Source organism: Otolemur garnettii, unplaced genomic scaffold, assembly GCF_000181295.1.
Source record: "Otolemur garnettii isolate 467f Iridium unplaced genomic scaffold, OtoGar3 scaffold00015, whole genome shotgun sequence".
NCBI lineage: Eukaryota > Metazoa > Chordata > Mammalia > Primates > Galagidae > Otolemur > Otolemur garnettii.
The window spans coordinates 19,154,146-19,167,359 of record NW_003852410.1 but is presented as its reverse complement, the minus strand read 5'-3'; positions in this window follow the sequence as shown (position 1 = coordinate 19,167,359).

Genomic DNA, 13,214 nt, shown 5'->3' with positions numbered 1-13,214 from the left:
AAGTGTTTTCCACACTTTCTTCTAGTATTTTTATAGTTTCATGTCTTAAGTTTAAATCTTTAATCCAGTGAGAATCAATCTTAGTTAGTGGTGAAAGGTTTGGATCCAGTTTCAGTCTTCTGCAGGTCACCAGTCAGTTAGCCCAGTACCATTTGTTAAATAGGAAATCTTTTCCCCACTCTATGTTTTTGATTGGCTTGTCAAAGATCATATAACGGTATGTAGCTGTGTTCATCTCTTGGTTCTCTATTCTTTTCCATACATGTATCTCTCTGTTTTTTTGCCAGTACCATGCTGTTTTGATCACTATGGATTTATAGTACAGTCTGAGGTCTGGTAGCGTGATTCCTCCTGCTTTGTTTTTGTTTCTGAGTAATGTCTTGGCTATTCGAGGTTTTTTTCTGATTCCATTATAAAATGAAATATCACTTTTTCAAGATCTTTAAAGTATGACAATGGAACTTTAATAGGGATTGCATTAAAATTATATATTGCTTTGGGTAGAATGGACATTTTAACAATGTTAATTCTTCCCAGCCATAAGCATGGTATGTTTTTCCATTTGTTAACATTTTCAGCTATTTCTTTTCTTAGAGTTTCATAGTTCTCTTTATAAAGGTCTTTCACATCCTTTGTTAGGTAAACTCCCAGATATTTCATCTTCTTTGGCACTAGTGTAAATGGAATAGAGTTCTTGACTATTTTTTCAGCTATCTGTTTTTGGTATATATAAAGGCTACCAATTTATTAGTGTTGATTTTGTAACCTGAGATGCTGCTGTATTTTTTGATTACTTCTAAGAGTTTTGTAGTAGAATCCCTGGTGTTTTTCAGTTGTACAATCATGTCATCTCTGAAGAGTGAGTTTAATCTCTTCTCATCTATATGGATACACTTGATTGCCTTTTCTTCCCTAATTGTGATGGTTAAAACTTCCATTACAATGTTAAAGAGCAACAGAGACAATGGCCAACCTTGCCTCATTCCTGATCTGAGTGGAAATGATTTCAATTTAACTCCATTCAATACAATATTGGCTGTGGATTTTCTGGCCTCTATCAATTTGAGAAATGTCCCTTCTATGCCAATTTTCTTAATTGTTCTGATCATGAAAGGATGCTGGATATTATCAAAAGCTTTTTCTGTATCAATTGAGAGAATCATATGGTCTTTGTTCTTAGTTTGTTTATGTGGTGAATTATATTTGTAGATTTAGGTATGTTGAACCATCCTTGAGGTCCTGGGATAAAACTCACTTGGTCACGTGTATAATTTGTTTGATGTAATATAGGTACTAGTTCATCTTTAAAAGTTTGGTAGAAATCTGAAGGAAATTGACCAATACTTAGAAGCATGCCACCTCCCAAGACTCAGCCAGAATGAAGTAGAAATGTTGAACAGGTCTATATCAAGTTCTGAAATAGCATCAGCTATACAAAGTCTCCCTAAAAAGAAAAGTCCAGGGCCAGATGGCTTCATGTCAGAATTCTACCAAACCTTTAAAGGGGAACTACTACCTATACTACTTAACCTTTTCCAAAATATAGAAAAAGACAGAATACTACCCAACACATTGTATGAAGCAAACATCACCTTGATCCCCAAACCAGGAAAAGTCCCAACAAAGAAAGAAAATTACAGACCAATATCACTAATGAATGTTGATGTGAAAATATTAAACAAGATCCTAACCAACAGAATCCAGCAACACATCAAACAAATTATACACCATGACCAAGTGAGTTTTATCCCAGTATCTCAAGGATAGTTCAAAATACATAAATCTATAAACATAATTCATCACACAAACAAATTTAAAAGCCTTCATGCATTTCTGATGCTAGTGTGATTCTCATATTTTTTTTCTTTTTAATTATATAGCTCTAAATTCAAGTCATCTTTTTTATCTACTGTTTAATCAGAGAATAAATGATCAAACTAGTGTTAAAAGAAAAATCATCTATCTTATGGGGACTGTAAGGTATAATTCAGTCACTGGTGTGCCACAGTACTGAGGAAATTTTATGGATAATTTTGATTTCTCTTTGAGAAGAGTTCTAACCTTAAAACTTAGTAGGATGCACCTTTAGCTCTGTTATATTGTCTGGAGGAGTGAATTTTATTTGTTTGTTTGTTTGTTTATCTATTTATTTTTTGAGACAAAGTCTCCCTATGTCACCTTCGGTAGAGTGCTGTGGCGTCACAGCTCATAGCAACATCAAACTCTTAGGCTTAAGCAAATCTCTTGCCTTAGCCTCCCAAGTAGCTGGGAATACTGGTGCCCACCACAATGTCCAGCTTTTTTTTTGTCGTAGTTGTCATTGTTGTTTGTCTGGCCTGGGCTGGGTTCAAACCCACCAGTCTTGGTGTATGTAGCCGACACCCTACCCACTGAGCTACAGGTGCTGCCCTATTCATTTATTTTTTGAGACAGAGTCTCAATGAATGAATCACTAGTTAATTAGCAAAACAAAACAGAACAAAACAAAACAAAAACAGAAACAATAAAAACCCCAAAAACCTCTGCAAGGAAGCCCATAGTTTTGTTATTAAGTACACTTAGCTATTGATTACCATAAAATTAATATGAAAACAGTATATAAAATGAACAAAGAAAATTATCTTATCACAAGCATTCTGTTTTTTATTTTATTTACTACTATTAGTAAATTAGTTTATTTATTTACTATTTAATTTTTATTCAAATATAATTACGATAGAGAAATGTGCAAGTGAAAGTGTACAGCCCAGTATCTTTTCACAACAAACAAGAACCCAGAAGGCCATTTGTTGTCCTTTTCAGATGCAAAACCCCTTCTCTTCCAGAGTAACCACACTTTGGTCTTTTGATGGTATAGATTAATTTTACCTACATGTATTTTATGTTGGAATTAATGAGATGTACTTTTGTGTGTGTGTATCATTAGATTCCAATACGAAATACATATAGGCAAGTGTGAGAGATTGATCCATGAATTGTATGTCATTGCAGACAGTTCATTCTCATTGCTAATGAGTGAATTTGTCACCATTAAAACAATGGTGCTATTAAAATCAATGCTGTTATCAATACTCCAATGATATCGTTTTATGAACACATGTCCCATTTCTGTTGTGAATATATTCAGGAATGAAGTTTTGGGGTCATAGATTGTGCTTATTTACATGTTTGTTAGGACATAGACCATTGTCAGTTTCCAAAACTGGTGACCAATTCATTCCCATCAATAGTATATGAGAGCTCCTAGTGCTTGTTATTTTCCCTCTTTTATTTTAGCTAGTATGGTTCTCTCTTACCTAAAATATTGTAATGATTAATTTTCCTAGAGTAATAAATATATATAATCTCAAGTTTCCAGGTTAACAACTCTAAGAAGATAAATATCAAAAGAAATCTCTGTTGATAAGAGGGAAGATAGTGTTCTCAACAGCATCACACTAAACTCACTTTCATGAAAATAGAACATGAAATAATTAAAATTTCAATTAAAGGGGATGATAGCTGGCTTATGTTTACTTTTTGGTCTTCTTTCTTATCTTTTTAAACCATTAGAAATGCCTAATCTATGGTTCACATTCATTTAAAAAATACTTTTTAATGCAAAATAATCCGTTTTTGTTCCATTGTGTCCAGTGCCTTTGGTTTTCTTTCCTAAATATGACCAAGGTCTCACATTAGAAAACAGTCCTTTCAAAGAAGTCTCATGCAATATCATCCTCTAACACAATTCTATATAGAAAAAATACCTGTGGTTTCATTATCTTAGCACATGCTTCAAAGAAGAAGCCCATCTGTATACAAGTTACCTTTTTCCATCTCAAAATACTGTGTCTAGAGAGTGCGTGATTTTTGGAGAAATAAAGTTTTCATCTGTTTTTGGTGTGGGAGCTATGGCTTATAAAGTCAGTAATAACATTCTTATGAATTGCTCAAATAAATTATGAATAGATAAGATAAAATTAAAATTAACAGAAATTATAGGAAGACAGTAAGATTTGGCTCAGTGTCCTGTTATATGATGAGACAAGGAAAGCAAGTACTGTTAGGAATACTCTTGGTAAGTTTTTGTTTGTTTTCATTTTAACAAAGAACAGAACACCTTGTTTTAGTCAGCTTAGTCTGCAATAACAGAATACCATAAACTGGATGGTTTAAACAGCAGAAATCTGTTTCTCATAGTATTGGAGGCTGGGAAGTCTAAGATCAAGGTGCTGGTTATGACCATTACTCTCCTCAGAGTGCTCACAGACCCAGCAGAGTGTTTGTGAACTGTATCCCCAACAGGCTAGAATTTCAGAAAAGGCATGAAGCTTTCTAGCAATGGCTAGTTGAAATGTGAATTAGCTGACTTTTCTTTATTCCAACTTACTGAGCTTACTTTTTAGTTTTCCTCTTTTTCTGGGGTGGGAGGGAGGGTGTGCTTTCCTTTGCCAAGAATGGGATCTTTGGTCCCCATTCTCCCAGCAGCACAGAATAGTATGATAGGCTAATTAACCACTGGAATAGACCCCATACCCCTACAGGAAACCCACATTTATATGGCACTTGGATAAATGGTGGAAATATTAATGAAGAAAAAATGATGGATATTAATGAAGAAAAAAATGGACATTTCAATAGACAGTTTTGGAACAATTCATTATCCAAACAGAAAGAAATCCCCTCAAAAACAGTAAAAATGAGATTCCTACCTCACACTTATAAGCAAAATCAGTACTTAATAAATTAAAAACTAAAACGTGAAGGCCAGGACTGAAAATTTTAGAAGGCAATACACAAAATATCTTCACAGCTTTAAGATTTAAAAAATTTTATGTCATGCAAAAATTGTTAATCAGTATATTAACTTCTTATGGCTTCTGTAATTATCACAAGCTGAGTGGCTTATACCATGGGAATTTCCTCTGTCACAGTTCAAGAGCTACAAATCTGACATTACAGTGTGGGCAGGTTCATGTTTCTTCTGAATGCTCTAGGGAAGAATTCTAGGCAAGCCACTTGACATGCCAAGTGCTATCATGGAATTGCCGTCCTGAACAAAAACCTCAAAGGTCTTTTATTGAACTAGGAACAGTCCCTAAATGCAAGACATAAGGAACATACAAAGTTATTTATAGATAGAAAGAAACAAAGAAGTTTTGCAACTTCAGTGAATTGAGGGAACAATAAAATGAAAGACATAAGACATTATCATAAGATTATGAAGTAAAAAATGAAATGGGTTACAATGACTTGAGAGAGTAAACTTTAACTTCCCTATTCTATCTGCTAATCTATACCTTAATCCTTAAGTATTCTATCTGCTAATCTATACCTTAATCCTTTGAGCCTTTTCCAGCATGTGACCCATAGATCTATATCTAAACTGCTGAACACTCCTGACCCCCTGGTGGTGTCCCACAGGTACTGTGTTCAGTACAGGGAGTAGGTGGAGGAATCAGGCTGTTGCCAGCAGATCTTCAGGGATGCCATCCTGCACTAAACTCTAACCCACACTGCACCATTCCAATGTCTGCTTGCTTTGTCATTTGGCCTTCTTCCCTGTGTCTCCTCTGTCTATGTGTCCAAATTTTCCCCTTTTTGTAAGGACAGCAGTGTTTAATTGGATTTGGAGTCCACCCCAGTTCATTGCAACCTTAGTTTAACTTGATTAGGTCTGCAAAGTCCCTATTCCCATGTAAGGTAACATTCACAGGTTCTGGGTGCATATGAATTTTGAGGAAATGCTATTCAAAGTGGCATAACTATTAAGAAAAAGATTAACAAAGTATTTAACTGTTTACTATAAGGAAATAAAGACAATAGAGACAGGATATTAATAATATATTATATAAATGTACTATATAAATATATATATAACTGATATAAATCAATAAGGAAGATAAATGACCCAGTAGGAAAATTGGCAAGGGTCATGAAGAAGCAGTTCACAGAAGAGAAAACATATATGATGGATTACTTTATGAAAATGTGCTAAGCATTTGTAATAAGCAGTGAAATGCAAATTAAGGTCACCATAAAAATATTCTTTCATGCCCCTTAAGTTATGAAGTCTAATAATACTAAGTATGGCCAAGGATTTAGGCTAACAGGGGCTCCCATAGGTTACTAGTGAGATTGTTCATGGAAGCATTATTTATGATGGCAAAACTTTAGAAATAATCCAACAATCATTGGTAAGATAATTGATATATTGTGATTTATTCACTTAATGTACTATTATACATCAGTAACAAATTAACTATAGATACATATGACAGCACAGGTGAGGGCTCAACCAAGCAAAATAATTTGATACAGACATATATGATCAACATCTGTGTTTAAAACAAGAGAATGATAAATATAAAATAAAAGATAGGAGCAGGAAACTGAGTCAGAGAAATACAGAAAATAATATTGGTAATAGATTAGTAGATTCTTATGTGTTTACTTTGTTAGATATCATGAGGTAGATGGAGATTATGAATGCTTGCAGATAGCAAATATTTCATAATATATATAAGACAAAATTCATATATATTTTAATTGACATGATATGGGAGCCCAGATATATTGAACATAAATTGAATGGGGTTCTGAAACTAGCCCTATTTTAATTGCAGTGCTCATAGACTAGGATTTAACTAGTCAATAGAATGTTCTAGCAATCTTTTTAGTCCATGGAGTAGCACTGCCTACACTGAAATCCTGACTCAGTTGATTACTAGGGTCAGGATATTGGGAAACTTTCTTAACCTCTCTTTGTCTTAGTTTTCTCAGGATAAAAATGGGTCTTGCTTCATAGGGTTGTCTCAAAAATTATATCAAAGAGTGGGGGTTAAAGCTCTTGGTACACAGTTGCTTGAATACATAGTAAGCCCCTAATGGGTATTTAGGTATAATATCAAAGACCTGAAATGTATTTACACCCATTCTCTTTTGCACTCCTTACTCTGAAAAGGTCTTGCCCCCAGGTAGCTGCTGTCCCTTTTGTCCTGGTTGCAGAATTAACTCATGAGTCTAACCCATAATGGACCTGTGGGCCTGCAACTCAAAGCACAGCTGCCTGTCTGAGCCCAGTCTCAAGTAACCAATTTCCAGTTGATATACTGTTGGAGAACTAAGATTAAATAATTTTTTTAAGTCTGTGAATCTTTGACCACTTTGTTTGCAAAAGTAGTTGACTAATACATGATCTGTTATTATTGTTATAATAATAATTTTTGACATTAAAGATTATAAATATAGTTGCTCATTCAGTTTGCAAAGTTTACCTTACAACCAATGATTGTAACTAGACTGGTTATTTAATGCCTTAAAATACTGAGCATTTTTATCTTGAGCATCTGCCACTAGCATAAACCCCTTATTCACATTGGTCTTTTCTATCTTCAGACCAGAATAATCAGATCTCTTGAATCAGATCTGCTTCCGTACATAAAGCCATTGTCAAAAAGACCTGAAGACAGGGAAGAGACATACCATCCCTGGTCCTGTGAAGAGTCAGTTTTGTAACTGGCTATGTGACTTTGATATGAATGTCTGCATTTGTTGTTAGAACGCTGTACAGACTATAAGCCATTCATGCACATATCATCTCATTGTTGTGCACTGTGACCTTCCTGGTGGCAGACTCAGGATTTTGTTGCCTCTTGTGTAATAAAGAACCCTAACCTTAGAACAGTTACAGTGACTTGCCTAAGGCCACAAAACTTATGTAGCACAATAGGACTCAAATTTGAAACTCATGATGCCAAGTTCTGATTTTCTTTACTCCTTCATGGGTGCCTTTTCAAACCACTAATTTTCTTTCTCAAAAATAGATACTTTTAAACAGATTGGGTCAATGTTTTCTGTTACGTAGGGAAATGTGCAACTATGTACCTACCAGCATTCTGTCATCCTTGTCAGACACTGAAACTCTGATAAACACAAAGATTCCAAAATATTGTCAGTGGCTTCTGGAACTCTTCTGATTTCTCAAACTGTGTTTGCATAGAAGATTTGGAGATGAGGGTATGGATGGGCTAGGGACAAATCTTTACGTAAGGTACATTGGAAATATTGAACCTGTTATGTTACTATGAATTGATAAAAAGTTACAAACCAAGTTTTCCTTTCATATATTCATTTATTTTTTTTTAATTTTTTTTTTTTTTTGTAGAGACAGAGTCTCAATCACCCTTGGTAGAGTGCTGTGGTGTCACACAGCTCACAGCAGCCTCCAATTCCTGGGCTTAGGCAATTCTCTTGCCTCAGCCTCCTGAGTAGCTGGGACTACAGGATAATGCCACAACGCCCCGCTATTGTTTTGTTGTAGTTTGGCCGGGGCCGGGTTTGAATCTGCTACCCTCAGTATATGGGGCCAGTGGCCACTGAACCATAGGCACTGCCCTATATATTCATTTAGAGATTCAGGCATCATGAAATAAATTGACAAATAAACTGACTGTAGTATCTTTATTATTATTTTTTTATTGTTTGGGATTCTTTGAGGGTACAAAGAATTAGGTTACACTGAATTGCATTTGTCAGCGAAAGTCCTTCTCCCGCCCCCCAAGAGGTGTGCCATACATAGTTTGCAGTCTCACCAACAGTGTAAAACTGTTCCCTTCTCTCCACATCCACACCAGCATCTGCAGCTTTGAGACTTTGTGATGTGGGCCATTCTCACGGGGGTTAGGTGATATGTCAGAGTGATTTTAATTTGCGTTTCTCTGATAATGAGCATTTTTTCATATGTTTATTAACCATTCATCTGCCTTTTTTAGAGAAGATTCTATTCATCTCTTTTGCCCAGTGATATAAGGGATTGTTGGCTCTTTTTTGTTGATTAATTTGTGTTCTCTATAGATTCCAGTTATCAAGCTTTTGTCTGATTCGTAATATGCAAATATATTTTCCCGTTCTGAAGGTTGTCTATTGCTTTGGTTGTCTCCTTAGCTGTACAGAAGATTTTTAGTTTAATTATGTCCCATTTATTTATTTTTATTGTTGTTGCAGTTGCCACTAAAGTCTTCTTCATAAAGTCTTTCCCCAGGCCAATGACTTCAAGTGTTTTCCCCACACTTTCTTTGAGGATTTTTATTGTTTCATGCCTTAGATTTAGAACTTTTATCCATCTCAAATCAATTTTTGTGAGTGGAGAAAGGTGCAGGTCCAGTTTCAGTCTTTTACATGTGGTTATCCAGTTCTCCCAGCGCCATTTATTGAGTAGGGGTTCTTTCCCTCAGTGTATGTTCTTGTGCCCTATATTATCTTTAAAACTTCACAACTGCATTCAGGTTTCTCATCTATACAGTGGAACAACTACTAAGACCTTTCTCACAGATTTTTATGAAAATTAAACAGGGTAATTTATATATCATTCTTAGAAAAACAACTGTACAATTAGTTGTTCAAACATTAGCAATTTACTAATAGTTGTTTCTCAAATTATTAGGAGTTAGCTGGGTATATGACCTTTGGCAAGTGAATTTTATCTTTGCCATTGTGTCATCTGAGCAATATTTATTGCTTAATCTGAGTATTATGTGATGGTCAAGAAGTTGCACTTGAGTCAATTTGCTTGAGTTTCAGATTCCATTCACAGAAAACATCTCTAGGCTCTAGTGCCTGTTTTTTTTTTTTTTTTTTTTTTTAATGCTGAAAATAAGAGAATGTACCTCATAGGATTGTTCAGAAGATTAAATGAGAAAATTGCACATGCCAATTCTTAATAAATGACATCAATAAAACAACAGTGAGGAGTTGCACTAAAGACCTGAAATCTATTATCCTTGTCTCCATTGGTCTGAAGGTGTTGGTTCTGTAAACCTCTAATGAGAACATTTTAAAGTGAAGCCACTGACATTTTTGTGCCATTAGTTGCCAGTCCCTGGGTGGTCAGCCTCTGGCTCTTTTTTGGGTAACTTGTCCTGCCCTTGGCTTTGGGCCCTTTCTTACTAAAGGGACAAGTTTGGGGCTGAGCCAGGGTTTATAAACACACAGTGGGTACCGCAGCTCACAGCTGTTGTCAATATGTTGCCTAGAACATATTCTCCTTCAGACAGTGCCTCTTGAGTTGTCATCCCAGCAGTGATTGGAGTGGAAGATGTCCCTCAAAAGTCCCTTCTTCCAGTATTAGACTCTGTATTTCTGATAATTCTGAAATCCATTTTTGCACATCTCTTATCCCAGGCCAGCCAGGATCCCCTGTCTACACCTTCGCACCAGGCTGTAAAAATCTGGGCCTATTAGCATTTAAAGGATTAGTTGAAGCCTTTTCTAATTTATAGCTCATCAGAAATTCCTTCCTTCATTAAAACTTCTCATCACACTTACAAAAAAATAAATCCAAGATATCTATCATGGCCTAAAAGGCTTTTTCTGTCTTTCTGATCCTATTTTCTACTTAATTTGTGTGCTTTAGATTCACAAATATTTGGTATGTTCTTTGGGAGCTCCGAGTTCATTATCAACCATAGCATTGCTATTCTCTCTGCCTAGAAATCTTCCCAAACCTTTGTATCTTTGGATATTTTCGCCCCATTTTTATCAACAAGTCCTTCCCTGACCATCAAGCAGTAACACCCACAGCAGCACAACTTGTGGTCCAGTCACTCTTCACAATGGTTCTCACCTGAATGTGATGTTAGTGCCAGGGGGACATTTGGACATCTTGGGAGATACTCTTGTTATAAAGAGAAATTAGAAGAAAAAGAAAAGGTATTCATATTTCAAAGGCAGACATAAAATTATCTCTATTTGCAGATGACATAATCCTATATGTAGAAATACCCAAAGATTCAACCAAAGAAATGTTCTATCTAATATATTAATTCAGTGAAGTTTCAGGACATAAAACCTAAATACCAAACTCTATGGCATTTGTATACTTATATAATGACCTATCTGAAAAAGAAATCACAAAAAAATAAAACTATAAAATAAATTTAATCAAGGAGATGAAAGACCCATATACTAAAAATTATAAGATTGGTGGTGGTGGAGTTTGAAATCAAGAATATATATTCTCTGTTTTATTTTGAGTATTACTCATAGGGTTTTGAAAAAAATCTTTTTAAAAAGTTAATTTGGGTTTTTCTCTTGTAAATCTCTGCCTAACTGTTCTCTTGCTAAAGATGAGGGCTAGCTACAACTTACTTGTTTAATTGTATGCTTTTCCTAAAATTCTTTAAATACTTTCTAAAATATTCTAACATAAAATTATATAATGTTACTTGGAAGGAACTTAATTTTTGTGATAGATCAGTCTAAAATAAATGAATTATTGATTCAATTAATGACAGTAAGGTAATTCATCTGTTCTTCAAATGTCTTGCTTTCTGATAATTTTCTACTTTACCTGTTTATTGACACAAAATGTTGACATAATGATTTAGTATGGTAGCATAGCCAAAATGACTTTTCTCTTATCTATAGTATACTTCTATTTCATATAACTTCTGGGAATATAAATCTATGTTCTTCATGCTTATCTTCTTTATCTCCTGACAATTTTTTGAACTAAAAGTCTGATATTAAGCACATTCAAAAATTATGTAACTATTGGTGCTTCTAGTTTTAATAATTTTGTAACAGTGATTTAAGCAAAGCCCTATCTTTTAGAAATATTTTCCTAACAAAGGATTTTTATTTGGACTTTAGTTTAAAAAGAATAACAATGCTGATAATATTGTCATATTGTAATTCAACAACAATCATAGTTACCACTCCTTATATCATGTTCTTCTTTAAAATTTCACTTAATTATTTCATTTAATCCTCAGAGCAATGCTGGGAAGTAGACAGAACAACTTGGAGAAAAGGACAATGAGCTATATGAATTTTAAGTGACTTACTAAAACTAAGACTTGATTCTTGGCCTTCTGTCTCTACCTTGGGTTCTTTCCCTTCTTTGTGTAATCTCAATATTTTTCTTTTTTTTTTTTCTTTTTCTTTTTTTTATTTCAGGCTCATTTATTCCACGAATATTTATAGAACATCAACTATAGGCAAAACATTGACATAATCATTAAAGATAACATTGGGACAAATATATCAATTTTATGAGGAAACAAAAGCATTATCTACAAATCAATTATGAGATAAGTATCCTTATTACCACCACTCCTAGTAAAGTTGAAGATCCTAGCTAATACAATTATGATAACTTAAAAATCTCAATGGTTTACACAAATTTTATTACTTCTGAGTTACCAAGTTACTTGCAAGTTACCAAAAACAATAGAAAAATTCAGCAATGTAGCTAACTTCAAAATAACTATACAAAATCAATTATATTCTTATGTAAAAAAGAATTAGAAAATAATATTAGAAAAAGAAAGATAGCATTGTCTCAGCAACCAAAATAGAAAGTACCTATCAATATAGCTTTAACATGAGATGCGCAATTTTTTTTGAAAACATAATCATTTACTACTTGTTTGTTACAGAATACACAAGACAAAATACAAATAGCAAACAGTTCTTTTCCTTATTTTGTTTTTACCAAAGTCTAAAAGAAAAAGATGACTAATATATATAAATAAAAATAAAAAATAATTTCTAAAAAAAAAAAAAGCAGATCATGCAAATCTTATAGACAGTAGAAATAGAAATACTTCAAAATCATGCTACTTAGTCTTGATACCCCTGATAGTAAAATTAGAAAAAATATATTATTATAAAGGGAAAATTACAGACATATTTCACTGATGAATAAGGATGCAGTATGATAAACAACATATTGACATGTCAAATTAAAAATTGATTTTTAAGTAATATACATTGATCAAAATTAAATTTTGAGATTTTGTGATATAGGCCATTCTTGCTGGGGTTGATGATATCTCAGGGTGGTTTTAATTTGCATTTCTCTAATAATTAGATGAAAAGCATTTTTTCATATAGTTAGTAGCCATTCGCCTATCAGCTTTAGAGAAGATTCTGTTCATCTCTCTTCCCCATTGATGTATGGGGTTGTTGGATTTTTTCTTGTAGATTAATTGAAGTTCTGCATCGATCCTGGTTATTAGAGTTTTGTCAGGTTCAAAGTATGCAAATATCCTTTTCCATTGAGTAGGTTGTCTATTTGCTCTGGTTATTGTCTCCTTTGCTGTACAGAAACTTTTCAGTTTCATAAGATCCCATTTGTTTAGTATTGCTGTTGTTGCTATTGCCATGGCAGTCTTCCTCATAAAGTCTTTCCCCAGGCCAATATCTTCCAGTGTTTTTACAATTCTTTTTCT